General features: G+C 41.9%; 1 protein-coding gene across 1 annotated transcript in view; it reads right to left on the reverse strand.

Moving 5' to 3' along the window:
* LOC135539583 (nuclear receptor subfamily 6 group A member 1-A-like) overlaps window positions 1–18,806 on the reverse strand; it is a 118,313-nt gene that overhangs the window by 75,444 nt on the left and 24,063 nt on the right. The window lies entirely within an intron of this gene.

The raw sequence follows: 18,806 nt of genomic DNA on the forward strand, positions 1-18,806 counted from the left end.
AGTGAGGTCAGTAAATAAATATCAATTACGGTCCCATTCTGATTTGCTTCTAACAGTACCAAAAATTAGAACAGGACATGGTAGAAATAGTTTTAGTTACTTAGCTCTGTGGTCCTGGAATTCTGTCATGAACATTTTAAAATGTGATGATCTAGTTTCGTTGGTGGAGTTTAAACAATTGATCGATGTATATATCATAGAAGAGTGTAATTGTTTTTAGGCCAGCTGTTTTTAGTCAAGACGTTTGTGATTTTAATGTAAAATGTTTTTGTTGTACTCTATGTGTGTTTATAGTTTTGTTTAATGTTGTTAGTGTATGTAAATTGTTTTGTCTGAAACGTTGTTCCCTCTGCTGCTATTGGACCAGGTCTCTCTTGGAAAAGAGATGTTATCTCAATGAGAAAAAACCTGTATAAATAAAGGTAAAATAAAACAATATTTGGCTAGCGGTCTTCGCCTTTTTCCCCGTCATCAGCCAGCCTTAGCTCGGACAACACCTGCCAGTCTGCACAGCGCGATACCAACCCAGAGCATATCAGACTGCTTCTCTCTACCATATCACCGGATTCCTGCCGCTCTGGATCATTACACCGGATCATTGCAGCTAGCTAGCTGCAAACGAGTGGCTACTGTTAGCTAACGCCCCTGACCAAAATCAAGCACCAGCTAGCCTTGCGCTAGCCTCGAGCTAGGCCCATATACTAGCACATTCTAGGGCAACAATAGCTCCTTTGCCAATTGACCTGGATCCTTTATAGTCGACATGGAGCTCTGCCTATCCACCATGACTTGACTGCCGACGTGATCACCCGATGTGGTCTCAACAGGCTATTATGTTACAATGTTGCTGAAGAACCATCTACTAGTCCAGGCCCGCTAGCTTTTCTGAACGTTGTGTCCCCTGCTCGCCTAGCGTAGTAGTGATAAAGGCACCCTGACTCACCTATTGCTGCTCTTTTGACCCTATGATCACTCGGCTACAGAGCTGATGCCCCCTGGACTGTTTCAATAACACGGTACCTCATTTTGTTTACCTGTCAGCCCCAGCCTCGAACTCAGGTCCTGTATGTGCCTAACCGACCCGCTCTGCCCATTCATCGCCATTTACCCGTTGTTGTCTTAGCTCTGCTGATCAACACCTGTGATTCCTTTATGCCTATCTCTAATGTCAATATGCCTTGTCTACTGCTGTCTTTGCTAGTTCTTACTGTTTTATTTCACTGTAAAGCTCTCAGTCTCAATCAAAATGCCTTAGATAGCTCCTTTGTCCCAACCCACACACATGCGGAGAACTCACCTGGCTTAACAGTTGCCTCCAGAGACGAAACTTCTCTCATCGTCATTCAACGCCTAGGTTTACCTCCACTGTACTCACATCCTACCATACCCTTGTCTGTACATAATGCCTTGAATCTATTCTACCACGCCCAGAAATCTGCTCCTTTTATTCTCTGTCCCCAACCCACTAGACGACCAGTTCTTACAGCCTTTAACTGTACCTTTATCCTACTCCTCCTCTGTTCCTCTGGTGATGTAGAGATTAACCCAGGCCCTGAGGCCCCAGTTCCACCCCTATTCCCCAGGCGCTATCATTTGTTAACTTCAAATCCTTGGTTTCATGCATGTTAACATCAGAAGCCTCCTCCCTAAGTTTATTTTATTCACTGCTTTAGCAAACTCTGCCAACCCTGATGTCATAGCCGTGTCTGAATCCTGGCTACGGAAGGCCACCAAAAATTCGGACATTTCCATCCCCAACTACAACATTTTCCACCAAGATAGAACTGCCAAAGGGGGTGGAGTTGCAATCTACTGCAGAGATAGCCTGCAGAGTTCTGTCTTACTATCCAGGTCTGTGCCCAAACAGTTCGAGCTTCTACTTTTAAAAATCCACCTTTCCAGAAATAAGTCTCTCACTGTTGCCGCTTGTTATAGACCCCCCTCAGCCCCCAGATGTGCCCTGGACACCATATGTGAATTAATCACCCCCCCCCCCCCCATTTATCTTCAGACTTTGTACTGTTAGGTGACCTAAGCTGGGATATGCTTAACACCCCGGCCGTCCTACAATCTAAGATAGATGCCCTCAATCTCACACAAATTAACAAGGAACCTACCAGGTAAACCCTAAATACGTAAATACGGGCACCTTCATTGATATCATCCTGACCAACCTGCCCTCTAAATACACCTCTGTCTTCAACCAGGATCTCAGCGATCACTACCTAATTGCATGCGTCCGTAATGGGTCCGCGGTCAAACGACCACCCCTCATCACTGTCAAACGCTCCCTAAAACAGTTCAGCGAGCAGGCCTTTCTAATCGACCTGGCCCGGGTATCCTGGAAGGATATTGACCTCATTCCGTCAGTAGAGTATGCCTGGTATTTCTTTAAAAGTGCTTTCCTCACCATCTTAAATAAGCATGCCCTATTAAAAAAATGTTGAACTAAGAATAGATATAGCCCTTGGTTCACTCCAAACCTGACTGCCTTTGACCAGCACAAAAACAACATGTGGCGTTCTGCATTAGCCCCTGTGATATGCAACTTCTCAGGGAAGTTGCAGGCAGTTAGAAAAGCAAAGGCTAGCTTTTCAAACAGAAATTTGCATCCTGTAGCACAAACTCCAAAAAGTTCTGGGACACTAAAGTCCATGGAGAATAAGATCACCTCCTCCCAGCTGCCCACTGCACTGAGGCTAGGAAACACTGTCACCACCGATAAATCTACAATAATCGGGAATGTCAATAAGCATTTGTCTATGGCTGGCCATGCTTTCCACCTGGCTACCCCTACCCCAGTCAACAGCTCTGCACCCCCCACAGCAACTTGCCAAAGATTCCCCAGCTTCCCCTTCACCCAAATCCAGATAGCTGATGTTCTGAAAGACCTACAAAATCTGGACCCCTACAAATCAGCTGGGCTAGACAATCTGGACCCTCTCTTTCTAAAATTATCTGCCGCAATTGTTGCAACCCCTATTACTAGCCTATTCAAACTCTCTTTCGTATCGTCTGAGATTCTACTTCTGGCCCTTCTTTGGACAGTGTGTAAACAAACCTCCAGACGAGCTTCAATGCCATACAACACTCTTTCCGTTTCCTCCAACTGCTCTTAAATGCAAGTAAAACTAAGTGCATGCTCTTCAACCGATCGCTGCCCGCACCCGCCTGCCCGTCCAGCATCACCACTCTGGACAGTACTGACCTAGAATATGTGGACAACTACAAATACCTAGGTGTCTGGTTAGACTGTAAACTCTTCTTCCAGACTCATATTAAGCATCTCCATTCCAAAATGATATCTAGAATCGGCTTCCTATTTTGCAACAAAGCATCCTTCACTCATGCTGCCAAACATACCCTCGTAAAACCGTTAATCCTACCAATCCTTGACTTCGGTGATGTCATTGACAAAATAACCTCCAACACTCTACTCAGCAAATTGGATGTAGTCTATCACAGTACCATCTGTTTTGTCAAAGCCCCATATACTACCCACCACTGCGACCTGTATGCTCTTGTTGGCTGGCCCTCGCTTCATATTTGTCGCCAAACCCACAGGCTCCAGGTCATCTATAAGTCTTTGCTAGGTAAAGCTGTGTACAAGTGCATCTTTTTTGCTCCTTTGAACCCCAGTATCTCTACTTGTACATTCATCTTTTCACATCGATAATTGCTAAATTGTAATTATTTTGCCACCATGGGCCTATTTATTGCCTTTCCTCCCTAATCTTAATACATTTGCACACACTGTATATAGACTTTTCTATTGTGTTATTGACTGTACGTTTGTTTATCCCATGTGTAACTCCGTGTTGTTTGTGTCCACTGCTTTGCTTTATCTTGGCCAGGTTGCAGTTGTAAATGAGAACTTGTTCTCAACTGGCCTACCAGGTTAAATAAAGGTGAAATATTTTTTTTCAAAATAACAAAATTCTAATGATAATAAATTGTATGGGAAATTACAAATTATAGCGCAAAATAATAAAAGAAATCGAGGGTCTCGTTAATCAATAGGGCATGTCAAAATATACATAGGTGATATTTGGGTGTCTGTGAATCGTTTAGCCCCTTTGGATCCACAGTGTCTAAAGAATACTGCCATAATGCCTCTCTTTGTTTTAGTTTACATACAATCAGCTCCTCTTGGTGAAATGTGGACATGTTCTATGGCTACAAAGCGCAGGGAGGAAGGTGTTCCATGGTTGTCTTCGATGCAGTGGCACGCAAATAGCATAGTCCGTGTTTTTATTTCAAATTGCAGCCTTGTGTTCTGCAATGCAAAGTTTCAATGTTTATTTTCACCAATATAAATAGCCCAAGCTTTGGATTTTGTATTCTTTACCTGTTCTCAGGTGGTAAAAAAACTTTAGTATTGGTCGCGGTGTCACAATGTACCCAGTGGCCACACTTGTAATTGCCATTGGCTGGGCCTGGGAGCCAAGTGTCACGCTTCTTGGGTCGATGCATGCTGTGTGTAACGGAATCGGCTAGATTGCGCTCACCGGCACAATCCATGTGCGACGGGCAAAAACAAGGACGTGGGGGCGTTTTGTCCTGGTTTCTATTAGTGCCAGTGAGTACACTTTAACATTCAGTCTCTCTAGCGCGAGTAGAAGTTCAATGACACCCTTATCACACCCGCTTTGCAGAAACCTGGTGAGCATATCATTAACTTTGCACTAGAAATCAACATCTGTACTATCGTTATGTCAAAGTCTTAGTAATTGACCCACTGGTATGTTCCGCTTAAGGTGTACTGGGTGGTTACTGTCTGGGTGTAAAAGTGGATTCCTACTCCAACTTGTTTTCTTTATTTTTGTGTATTGTAAGATCCAAGAAGTCTACTTTCTCCCAACTTCTCTCTGCTGTGAATTTGAGATTGGGGTCAGATAAATGAATATAAGAAATTAACTCTGATAGGAGAGCGTCATTACCCTTCCATACCAATAGTTGTCGTCAATGTATCTTTTCCAAAGTGCGACATTCTGGAAATGTGTTTTTATTCTGGAAATCATAAATGAAGGTCTCCTCCAAGTGGTCCCATAAATACATTTACATAGATTGGAGCAAATCCAGCTCCCATCACTGTATGCAGAATCTGTTGGTAGAAACTGGCCGCATATTGGAAATCATTTGATGTGAGGGCTTTTTCAATGAGCGACAAAATATAGTTAGACGGAGGTAAGATACCTTCCAGTCTAGAGTTGAGATAGTGAGAGAGCGCTCGTAGGCCTGTGTCATGTGGGATATTAGTGTAGAGAGACTGAACGTCAAGTGTAACCAAGATGCTTTCAGTATGGCATCTATAGTTATTGATGATCTTAAGCACATCCCTGGTATCTCCTAAAAAGACTGGCAATACTGGCACAAATCAACATACTGAGACAGGGGTTCAATAGGGCTACTGTTACCTTACACTATGGGACATAAAGGAGGTTTATCCACGCTTTTATGTATTTTCGATAGGCCATAATAAACTGTACAGGCTGGGTGCGGCATAATGAGAAAGTCCTCCGTTTCCGTTGTCAGTGTGGCATAATGAGAAAATCCTTCTCCGTTTCCGTTGTCAGTGTGGCATAATGAGAAAGTCCTTCTCCGTTTCCGTTGTCAGTGTGGCATAATGAGAAAATCCTTCTCCGTTTCCGTTGTCAGTGTGGCATAATGAGAAAATCCTTCTCCGTTTCCGTTGTCAGTGTGGCATAATGAGAAAGTCCTTCTCCGTTTCCGTTGTCAGTGTGGCATAATGAGAAAATCCTTCTCCGTTTCCGTTGTCAGTGTGGCATAATGAGAAAGTCCTTCTCCGTTTCCGTTGTCAGTGTGGCATAATGAGAAAATCCTTCTCCGTTTCCGTTGTCAGTGTGGCATAATGAGAAAGTCCTTCTCCGTTTCCGTTGTCAGTGTGGCATAATGAGAAAATCCTTCTCCGTTTCCGTTGTCAGTGTGGCATAATGAGAAAATCCTTCTCCGTTTCCGTTGTCAGTGTGGCATAATGAGAAAGTCCTTCTTCTCAGTGTGGCGAAAATCCTTCTCCGTTTCCGTTGTCCGTGTGGCATAATGAGAAAGTCCTTCTCCGTTTCTGTTGTCAGTGTGGCATAATGAGAAACTCCTTCTCCGTTTCCGTTGTCAGTGTGGCATAATGAGAAAGTCCTTCTCCGTTTCCGTTGTCAGTGTGGCATAATGAGAAAGTCCTTCTCCGTTTCCGTTGTCAGTGTGGCATAATGAGAAAATCCTTCTCCGTTTCCGTTGTCAGTGTGGCATAATGAGAAAATCCTTCTCCGTTTCCGTTGTCAGTGTGGCATAATGAGAAAGTCCTTCTCCGTTTCCGTTGTCATGGCATAATGAGAAAATCCTTCTCCGTTTCCGTTGTCAGTGTGGCATAATGAGAAAGTCCTTCTCCGTTTCCGTTGTCAGTGTGGCATAATGAGAAAGTCCTTCTCCGTTTCCGTTGTCAGTGTGGCATAATGAGAAAATCCGTTTCCGTTGTCAGTGTGGCGAAAATCCTTCTCCGTTTCCGTTGTCAGTGTGGCATAATGAGAAAGTCCTTCTCCGTTTCCGTTGTCAGTGTGGCATAATGGAGAAAATCCTTCTCCGTTTCCGTTGTCAGTGTGGCATAATGAGAAAGTCCTTCTCCGTTTCCGTTGTCACTGTGGCATAATGAGAAAATCCTTCTCCGTTTCCGTTGTCAGTGTGGCATAATGAGAAAATCCTTCTCCGTTTCCGTTGTCAGTGTGGCATAATGAGAAAGTCCTTCTCCGTTTCCGTTGTCAGTGTGGCATAATGAGAAAATCCTTCTCCGTTTCCGTTGTCAGTGTGGCATAATGAGAAAGTCCTTCTCCGTTTCCGTTGTCAGTGTGGCATAATGAGAAAGTCCTTCTCCGTTTCCGTTGTCAGTGTGGCATAATGAGAAACTCCTTCTCGATTTCCGTTGTCAGTGTGGCATAATGAGAAAATCCTTCTCCGTTTCCGTTGTCAGTGTGGCATAATGAGAAAGTCCTTCTCCGTTTCCGTTGTCAGTGTGGCATAATGAGAAAATCCTTCTCCGTTTCCGTTGTCAGTGTGGCATAATGAGAAAGTCCTTCTCCGTTTCCGTTGTCAGTGTGGCATAATGAGAAAGTCCTTCTCCGTTTCCGTTGTCAGTGTGGCATAATGAGAAACTCCTTCTCGATTTCCGTTGTCAGTGTGGCATAATGAGAAAATCCTTCTCCGTTTCCGTTGTCAGTGTGGCATAATGAGAAAGTCCTTCTCTGTTTCCGTTGTCAGTGTGGCATAATGAGAAAATCCTTCTCCGTTTCCGTTGTCAGTGTGGCATAATGAGAAAGTCCTTCTCCGTTTCCCTCTGAAAGAGCGTTATCAATGAAGCAATATATATCTTTTTTTATTCTACCTGTGGGGTTGGAACGGAGAGGGACATAGAACTTAGGGTCAGAAAGTTGAGCACATAGACTCACTCCCTTATCAGCATTTGTCTTTCAGTTCCTTCAAAGCATTTTGTTCATCATTACTGAGACTAACTGCTTGTTTAGGAGTGTTGCGGGCCAATTTAGCAAAATCCTGTTCTATCAGCCTACTGTAGGTGAGAACAGAGGTACTCAAATTAGCATAAGGCACATGAGAAATACCAGATGCATTCTAGTTTCTAAACACTGCATTGCTATTACACAATGGTTGCCTATTAGCACAGAATAAATTATTTAAATGTAATTGGCAAACAAATCTGAAAGTGTCAACTTTCCATGCAAAAGGAGGCAAAGCCATCCTATTACAGGGTGAGAAAAAGTCCTTTATTCTGGTCTGATACTTGGGCTTCCTGAGAGGCCCTGGTGATATGTTGATCACCCAAAGTTCTTGTTGCGGTTCCAGCTGGACCTCCTCAGGTGGGCTGGGGGTGGATTTCCTCCCCCTCCAACCCAGCTGCGTCTTCCCGCGGGTTGCTGCTGGTAGCCACACACCGATCACGGCCGGTTGTGATACAACCTGGATAGATGGTGCCATCTTGGTAGTCCCTTGTGTCTCGTTCATATTTATTCCAAGCCTTTGTAGCTTGTGTCGCTTCCGTTCATTTTGGAACGCAGTGAGAGATGTGGATATCTCATTGGAGAATGTGTTGTTTACACTGTTCCAAAAATTGTCCCTCCTTTTTCTAGATCTCCTTCTTATTGTTATTATTAGTATTATTATTATGATCATCATTTTAATAAGTAATGTAATTATCATTAGTATGCTCAGTAGCCTATAGCAGCCTTGTATAACCACCATCGATCTGTAGGCCTAAGAGGGCATCCTGTTTAGACTTAATACAGTAACTTACTAAGGCCTATATTTAAATAATTACTGTTTACAGGCTAATGTATGAATCAATCATTAATTTGTTCATGTTACCACACAGCATGAGTGCAATAAATAATACATAAAAAATGCAATAAATATCAAAGCGAACCTTGAATAATGAGCATAAACAATAAATAAACCGTTCCATGTTGGCAATTGCGTTCACAAATGGATGTGACTGTTTTTAGTCTTGGCTGTAAAGGCTTTCAACAGACTTTCTGGTAAACTTAGAATTTATTTACTGTTTTTTACATTGTTTTAAACGATAAGAAAAAAATATATTGTAATCTAACAGCACCTGTTCGGCACACCGGCTTGCTCCTTACTTTCTTTTTCTTGATCTCCACTATTTCCCACAACAAGTCAAATTTATTCCCCATATCTGACTTCCAATTACCTCCTGACAGAATATTCTTGGTCGACCAATATTCTTTTTGGTCGGGGACAGCCCTACTTCCAGTAAATGTGTTTTTGTAAAATGTTCATTGTAAATTGTTAAAAGTTGTCCTTGTGCATAGAGCTGTGTGGTTTGTTAAACTTTTCAATTAATGGTGTTTGTTTGGCATACTTTTTAAGTGACAGATCTCAGCACAAATCTTTTTCCATAGAATTGGCCAGTACTTCATAATTCATTTCATAATGATTAGAGCTTCTGTACAGAGAATCTGAGGGCTGTGAGACCCTATTTCACAGGATTGATTGTTTAGTGGACACTTTTGTTTCTTTTTAATGTAACCTTTATTTAAACCAGGAAGTTCCTTTTTTAACGTAACCTTTATTTAAACCAGGAAGTTCCTTTTTTAATGTAACCTTTATTTAAACCAGGAAGTTCCTTTTTTAACGTAACCTTTATTTAAACGAGGAAGTTCCTTTTTTAATGTAACCTTTATTTAAACCAGGAAGTTCCTTTTTTTAACCTTTATTTAAACCAGGAAGTTCCTTTTTAACGTAACCTTTATTTAAACCAGGAAGTTCCTTTTTTAACGTAACCTTTATTTAAACCAGGATGTTCCTTTTTTAACGTAACCTTTATTTAAACCAGGAAGTTCCTTTTTTCCTTTTTTAAACCAGTAACCTTTATTTAAATTTAAACCAGGATGTTCCTTTTTTAATGTAACCTTTATTTAAACCAGGATGTTCCTTTTTTAATGTAACCTTTATTTAAACCAGGAAGTTCCTTTTTTAACGTAACCTTTATTTAAACCAGGAAGTTCCTTTTTTAACGTAACCTTTATTTAAACCAGGAAGTTCCTTTTTTAACGTAACCTTTATTTAAACCAGGATGTTCCTTTTTTAACGTAACCTTTATTTCCTTTTTTAACGTAACCTTTATTTAAACCAGGAAGTTCCTTTTTTAATGTAATCTTTATTTAAACCAGGATGTTCCTTTTTTAATGTAACCTTTATTTAAACCAGGATGTTCCTTTTTTAATGTAACCTTTATTTAAACCAGGAAGTTCCTTTGAGATAAAGAATCTCTTTTTCAGAGACCACTGGCCAAGAAGAGAGCTCCAGTAATAGAAGGCCGGCTGCAGCACTCACCAAACCGTTGGGAATGTTCACGCTTTCATTATGCCAAAACAAAAGAGCCTGAAATAGAGTTTAAACTCAGCAAATTCACAGTGGCAAGAACAGAGCAACACTTTTCCACACATTTTTTCAGTTTCGGTTCAAGTCAACCTTCTCAAATAAAAAGTGAAACAATCAGCATGCTTAATTCTTGGAAAGTTAATTTCCCCCTTTCTTTCTGTAATTGGAGGAGACATATGGAAATAATATGCCAGTAATTGCCCTGTAAGGTTATGTTAACATGCTGGGAAATCTCAAACACATTGATGTTTTCCAGCCAGGCCAGACCCAATGCATATTTGATCATTTATTTACAGTGGGAAAATGTCTGGGGAACAATGGAAACCAGCCTGGATTTCTCCTCTCTCAACTAGCTTTTAAAACACACAGCACACCACTATGGCAACTCTATAGTATATTATTTCACTCTGTCCACCTTTCATGTACCCTGAATACAGTGTGGCAAATTATTTATTGAAAATAAAATGCCTCTCACTGTATAAAAATATGGGATACACATTACACACACCAAAATGGCGCCGGAGAAGAAGGCAGACGTTTTACGTGTCCCCAACCAATTGTGTTTTTTTGTTAGTTTATTTGCGTTGTTTGTAACTTATTTTCTACATAATGTTGCCGCTACCGTCTCTTATGACCAAAAAATTACTTCTGGACATCAGGACTGCGATTACTCACCACAGACTGGCAGATTCCTTTTTTTCCTTATCGAGTCTGACGACCCTGACGCGAACGATACACTGCTTTCTTGGGAACAGGCCCAGATTCCCGTGAATTGTGTGAAGAGGAAGCGGAGGAAAGGGGGACAGAGGGCGAGCTGCATCTGAGAATAAAATTGATGACCTACGCGCAAGATCAAACTACCAACGGGACATTCAAAACTGTAATATCTTATGTAATATCTTATGAGTCGTGGCTGAACGACGACACTGTCAACATACAGCTGGCTGGTTATACGCTGTACCGGCAGGATAGAACAGTGGCGTCTGGTAAGACAAGGGGCGGTGGACTATGTCTTTTTATAAATAACAGCTATGATAAGCTGTAGACCTCATTATCTACCGAGAGATAATATACCGCCACAGTCAGAGGCTGGCACTAAGAGAGCATTGAATGAGCTGTATTCCGCCATAAGCAAACAAGAAAACGCTCACCCAGAGGCGGCGCTCCTAGTAGCTGGGGACTTTAATGCAGGGAAAGTTCAATCCGTTTGACCAAATTTCTATTAGCATGTTAGTAAGAACAAATTCTTATTTTCAATGACGGCCTAGGAACAGTGGGTTAACTGCCTGTTCAGGGGCAGAACGACAGATTTGTACATTGTCAGCTCTGGGATTTGAAGTTGCAACCTTCCAGTTACTAGTCCAACGCTCTAACCACTAGGCTACCCTGCCGCTAATGACATCAGTCATTGGCTTCATCAATAAGTGCATCGATGATGTTGTCCCCACAGTGACCGTACGTACATACCCCAACCAGAAGCCATGGATTACAGGCAACATCCACACTGAGCTAAAGGCTAGAGCTGCCGCTATCAAGGGGCGGGACTCTAACCCGGAAGCTGATAAGAAATCCAGCAATGCCCTCTGACGAACCATTAAAGAGGCAAAGCGTCAATACAGGACTAAAATCAAATCGTACTACACCGGCTTTGATGCTCTTCGGGTGTGGCAGTGCTTGCAAACCATTACAAACTACAAATGGAAGCACAGCAGAGAGCTGCCCAGTGAAACAAGCCTACCAGACGAGCTAAACTACTTCTATGCTCGCTTCGAGGCAAATAACATTGAAACATGCATGAGAGCACCAGCTGTTCCGGAAGACAGTGATCACGCTCTCCGCAGCCGATGTGAGTAAAACTTTTAAACAGGTCAACATTCCCCGGGCCGCAGGGCCAGATGGATTACCAGGATGTGTACTGCGAGCATGTGCTGACCACCTGGCAAGTGTCTTCACTGACATTTTCAACCTCTCCCTGTCCGAGTCTGTAATAACAACATATTTTAAGCAGACCACCATAGTGCTTGTACCCAAGAACACTAAGGTAACCAACCAAAATGACTATCGACTCGTAGCACTTGCATCTGTAGCCATGAAGTGCTTTGAAAGGCTGGTCATGGCTCACATCAACACCATTATCCTAGAAACCCTAGATCCACTCCAATTTGCATACCGCCCAAACAGATCCGCAGATGATGCAATCTCTATTGCACTCCACACTGCCCTTTTCCACCTGGACAAAAGGAACACCTATGTGAGAATGCTATCCATTGACGACAGCTCAGCGTTCAACACCATAGTGCCCTCAAAGCTGCAACTGGATCCTAGACTTCCTGATGGGCCGCCCCCAGGTGGTAAGGGTAGGTAACAACACATTGGCCACGCTTATCCTCAACACAGGGGCCCCTCAGGGGTGCATGCTCAGTCCCCTCCTGTACTCCCTGTTCACACATGACTTCACAGCCAGGCACAACACTATCATTAAGTTTACCGATGACACAACAGTGGTAGGCCTGATCACCGACAACGACGAGACAGCCTATAGGGAGGAGGTCAGAGACCTGGCCGTGGGCTGCCAGGACAACAACTTCTCCCTTAACGTGATCAAAACAAAGGAGATGATTGTAGACTACAGGAAAAAGAGGACCGAGCACGCCCCCACTCTCATCGACGGGGCTGTAGTGGAGCAGGTTGAGAGCTTCAAGTTCCTTGTCGTCCACATCACCAACAAACGTACATAGTTCAAGCACACGAAGGCAGTCGTGAAGAGGGTACGACAAAACCTATTCCCCCTCGGGAAACTGAAAAGATTTGGCATGGGTCCTCGGATACTCAAAAGGTTTTACAGCTGCACCATCGAGAGCAACCTGACAGGTTGCATCACTGCCTGGAATGGCAACTGCTCGGCTTCCGACCGCAAGGCACTACAGAGGGTAGCGCAAACAGCCCAGTACATCACTGCGGCCAAGCTTCCTGCCATCCAGGACCTCTATACCAGGCGGTGTCAGAGGAAGTCCCTAAAAATTGTCAAAGACTCCAGCCACCCTAGTCATAGACTGTTCTCTCTGCTATCGCACAGCAAACGGTATCGGAGCGAGAGGCTTTTAAACAGCTTCTACCCCCAAGCCATAAGACTCTTGACCACCTGATCAATTGGCTACCCAAACTATTTGCATTGCCCCTACCCCCTTACACCGCTGCTACTCTCTGTTTTTATCATCTATGCACTGTCATTTCAATAACTCTACCTACATGTACATATTACCTCAACTAACCGGTGCCCCCACACATTGACTCTGTACCGGTACCCCCCTGTATATAGTCTCTATATTTTACTGCTGCTCTTTAATTACTTGTTGCTTTTATTTCTTATTCTTATCCATATTTGTTTTAACTGCATTGTTGGTTAGGGACTTGTAAGTAAGCATTTCACTGTTCTACGCCTGTTGTATTCCGCGCATATGACTAATAAAATTGGATTTGAATTACAGTAAATGCATCAGAGGCTGGTGTACTGTAAGTAGGGTAGACTGTCTCTACTCAGAAGGGACAGTTTGTGACATACATTGGTCACCCACACAAAGGCCTGCCTGTTTATCCCGCTGGTGTTGGGCTTTGTCATCACACACAGTGAAGTTCTAGGGACTGACACTGGGAACAGCATGACCCACTTCTGGTTGACCTGGAAACACTCCGCAGGCTTTACCCCCAGTCTCACGCCAAAGCAAGTGGCATCAAGCAGAGGTTAAACAAAATTGGGAATGAATCCAATCTGGGCTGATCAAAAGTTATTAAATGTGAAAATGAAGAGATGGAACAGAGATCAGCACTCGGATGCTTTGCACATTCACACCAAGACTGCTGAGTAAAATGGCTGGCACAAACATACATTACATTGACAAAGATACATTATTTCAATTACGGTGCACTTGTAAAAGACTTCTAACACAAAATGGCAGTATTTTAAAGATAACATGGGCTCAATGTGTGAGAGTAAAAATAGATGCTCAACAATCAAGTGCAAAACAAATCCCTCAAAAGTAAAGAAAGTGAAATTCACCTAGCTACATTTACTTTCACTTACTCTTTCTGTTCTTTAGCACACAGATTTCACATAAGAATACCTCACTTCCAAATACACTGCTCACTGTAAATTAACTCCATTTCACGAAGGGATGTAATTCAAAGGAATAAAGGAAGGAATCAGAAACAACAGTAAGTGTTGGTCTGTATTCTGACATTAAAGATATGGAACTGAAAAACGTCTGTTCTTAAATTACTTTTGGAAAAGAACATCAAACTTTATCCCAGTTATGTGAGGACAAAGGAAAAGCATGTTTTGGGACAGGGCCAAGTATTTCCATAAGAGTTTTGAGCTCACCAAGTCCAACCTACAACTTGGAGTCATAGATCCTGTGAAAACAATATTATGTGATTACTACCCCCTTGTGGATAGAACTCCACATTACACATTGGTGGACAGACCGTGTAATGCACTGAAAACAATGCAATACAAATCAATAAAATGACGTGTTTTTTATGCCCACCTAAAAATATAATAGAAATGGTATTTTCCAATATCAAATAATGAGTCAAACAAATAGTATTATTACGTTATTAAATATATTTAGGCTGTTCCTGCACGGTGATGTCACATCAAACCATCGAGGGGTTGATAAGTGACAAAAGCCATCAACGTAACAATACAACCACGAAATGGACACAAACCCCCAGTTGCAGCTCCTGAAGAAAGCAGAGCACCTTGCTCTGAGAGTAGAACAACAAGTCAGGTCTAAGCTGTAACACTAGGCCACATCCCACTTGCTGAACCCTCTCACTCATAATCCAACTAGTCACGCCAGTACTGGGTGCTGACATTACCATACAAACACAGGTATCCGTGGAAACCGCTGGGATGGCACAGTGAGCTGACAGAACATGCAGCTCAGATTAAGTGGAGACATAAATAGGTAGGTCTTACTTAAATGCACTGTCAGGATGGCACCTAAACCCTCAGGGACACTGTCTCGCAGTCTTACAGCTAAGAACATCTGTCCCTGTGAGATTCAGGGATCTTTCATCTTTCCTCGTCTTCAGGGAGGACAACTACTTAAAGCCACTACTGATCCTACATAGCACCGTTTAATATTCTGCTTCTACAGCTATAAAATAAATTATACAATGTATTTCATCCTCATCATGAATATTGCCAAATTATATACCTATCTGATCATTCATCTCTAAGCTATATTGAAGTAGCTACAGTGAGTGATAGTGTAATGATCAATGCGACCAACTGACAAATCAGTTGCACCCTTTCAAGGTTAAACAGTTAGTTAAGTTAAACAATGGCCCAATTTCACTGTAATGAATGGACACCTGGTAATGATTGACCTTCGGACAGAGGGAGAAACTCTAAGCACCTGAAAACCTCCGAAATGGCTGAATCAGCAGTGATTGGTCAACTGTGTCCATTGGGCCGAGTACAGAGGGCGAGGGGGGTGGTGGTTTGGACCCATGGACAGAGACAGGTCAGAGTAGAGATGACCAGGGGGTGGAGTCTTCCCTGCTGCTTTGAGTGACACGTGACCCATAGACAAGCTCATGGTTGTAAACACTTTCCCATCAGAAAGGAAAAAACACTTTTCCACCTTTTCAATAAAACGTCATTAACCATTCTATATCTGCTCTAACAAATTGAGGCAATATGACTACACAATTCCACATATACAATAATTATCTACAAGAAAGCTTGACACCAACAATTACAGGTACACATAGATGACGACGGTAGCTTTTACAAGGAAATAGAGAGATCACAGACTCAAATTCTCTGGTGTTTTAGGGGACTGAGTGGTGGCAAGATTAGGACTTCATCTATTGCATAGTGTTGAAAACAGCTGTTGCAAACTCGGCTATTTGCCCCCTGACCTGTGTTTTGGTCCCTGAATGGGGGTCTCTGGATTCCCATCACTGTCACAGCATTTACAAGCTCAGGGAGCCCTGCTTCAGCACCCCCCCACCCACCCTCTACAGCCCCTTGACCCCCACATTACCCCTGCCCACTCCATGCATGAGGCTTCCTGGGTCTTGAATAGGCCAAGGGAGAGTAGTGTTGTCCATGGGTACTCTCTGATCCTGCCTCCTCAAGTTTACAATCCAATCAGGTTTTGCCTCATAAACCCATGCCTCCTCCCATAGGGGGCAACAATGCCAGTCTTTCTCTGTGCACAGGTTTAATAGTTCCCCCAAGCTTCCTTCCAAGTATTACTGACTCCCACAAGTTTATAGAGGCCAGGACACAGAGGCTGCTGAGAAAGTCTAGTCCACAGGAGAGCTGCAACAATCAGGTCAACGTGGAGTCACAGCGAGGTCAGACGTTTCTGAACTGAGTTTAACCTCTGACCTCTAGATGGTGCCACCTGGCTCCACAGCCAGGACGAAGTGAAGGGAGCATCTCAAATGAACTTCACCTGAACCTGGACCTTAACATTGGACAAACCCCCCACCCCTGCCCCATGCCCCTTCCACCAGCCTGTTGCCCCACGGTGAGAGGAGAGAGGGCCTGCAACCACATTGTACCACAGTAGCCAACAAACACACAAACACAGTTTTAGGGGGACTGAGAAATGCTTGACTATATCCCTTACAAAACTGAGCAGGTGTTTAATTTACTGTATGTGTGTAAGTGTATGTGTGTAACATTTATCTGTTCAATGGACACATTGAGACTATTCTCTGCAAAAATTCAATTCCATCCCATATCTTGCTGCTTCTGTGAGACAGAGGCTGTACACAAACAGTGACCATGTTGTGGTCCAGCTTCTGTTCTATTTTCAGTTGAACATGTCCCCCTGGTGGAGATGGAAGGAGTCACATGCTACATTGAAGACATGCTTATTATGCCAATCCAGTAATGGGAAAGGCAAGAGGAACAGCAAAACCTGTATCAATTATTTTCTCCTGAACTTGGAATGATTTTACATTTCAGGGGGAACTTGGATGCCGGCAAACTGAGATATTTGCACTAGTAAAAAAGGCCATATGAACCATAAAGCTTTTAAAAGTATTTTCTGCATGTCTTTTTCGTTTCATATAAATATATTTTTCTTCATTGTATTTCGTTTTTACTCCATATACAAACTTATTCATAGGAACAAAAATGTACAGATGCACACAAACAATGACTACATCTCATCTGCCCAGACCCGCATGCTCACACCCCCATCCCTATTGTTTTTCACTTGGCCTTAAATTGTATCAATTTGTTTTTCTCTGCTACCCACGCCATTTCAATATTTCAATAATAAATCATCATATTTTTCCATTGTGTTAATGATCGCGGATTGATTGTTTTTGGAATATGTTTTTTCAAGATGAGAAGAGAATTGTCCAGCCCATTTGGGTATCTCACTACACCCCCATATGCCATGTCTTGAAATATGCAGACAGATGGATTAAAAGTATGTTTACATTGTAATACTTCTGACAGCAAACTTTCTAGCTCCGCCCACAACTTCCAAACCATAGCATTCCCAGAACGCATGGATTATTGAGTGATTATTCGTTTTTCACTTAAGAAATTCTGCATTTGTGCTGTAGAACTTATTCATTTTGTCTCTTGTATAATAAATTCTATACATTAGTTTATACTGGATTAAGCGTACATTATCGTTTACTGTAATTTTGTCAGTTATGCTCCAACTTTTCCCTCATCTTGTGCCAACATCTGTTATTTTTAAGTCTGGGTTCCAATAGTTTATATTTTTTTCTAAGAGATTGAAGGTTGGATAGGCTCCCTGTAAGTCTTTGTAAACTGTATCCTATCATATGAACATCCTTTTCTGACTCAAATAACATTCCCTCAAGGTTGCTCTGATGTCCAAAAGATGTCAAATCTAAATGTTGTGATATGTAACTTTTAAGTTGCAGGTATTTGAAACTATGTACATTGGTCAGTCCAAAATTAATTTGTATTTCTCTCATGGAAATAAATGTACTTCCGGGTCACCAAGTCATTTACAGTTTATATGCCTTTAGTTTTCCATGTGGACCAATTTATTAGTGAATTCTGAAAAGCTATCCAAGGAGTATTCCATACGGTTGTGTTTTTAGGGAGTGATATTGGTTCTTTTTTAAATGTTTTCTTCCACATTGTTATACTGTTCTTAACTATGAAGTTGTTAATGTTCTTCCACATTGTTATAGTGTTCTTAACTATGAAGTTGTTAATGTTCTTCCACATTGTTATGAGGTTCTTAACTATGAAGTTGTTAATGTTCTTCCACATTGTTATGAGGTTCTTAACTATGAAGTTGTTAATGTTCTTCCACATTGTTATAGTGTTCTTAACTATGAAGTTGTTAATGTTCTTCCACATTGTTATAGTGTTCTTAACTATGAAGTTGTTAATGTTCTTCCACATTGTTATAGTGTTCTTAACTATAGTTGTTAATGTTCTTAACTATGAAGTTGTTAATGTTCTTCCACATTGTTATAGTGTTCTTAACTATGAAGTTGTTAATGTTCTTCCACATTGTTATAGTGTTCTTAACTATGAAGTTGTTAATGTTCTTCCACATTGTTATAGTGTTCTTAACTATGAAGTTGTTAATGTTCTTCCACATTGTTATAGTGTTCTTAACTATGAAGTTGTTAATGTTCTTCCACATTGTTATAGTGTTCTTAACTATGAAGTTGTTAATGTTCTTAGATTTATCATTTGAAAATAGACACTTAAGAAGATTCTGGGGATGAGCATGCACATCTTCAATACGTACAGAATGTTCCTCTTTAGTGCATTTAACTATATGTCACAATTAAAATGCTTGGGTAGCAAGACTTAGGAAGATGTAAAACTTTCCTATTTATTCTATGAATTTTAT

Source organism: Oncorhynchus masou, chromosome 1 (genome assembly GCF_036934945.1).
Source record: "Oncorhynchus masou masou isolate Uvic2021 chromosome 1, UVic_Omas_1.1, whole genome shotgun sequence".
NCBI classification, from domain to species: Eukaryota; Metazoa; Chordata; class Actinopteri; order Salmoniformes; family Salmonidae; genus Oncorhynchus; species Oncorhynchus masou.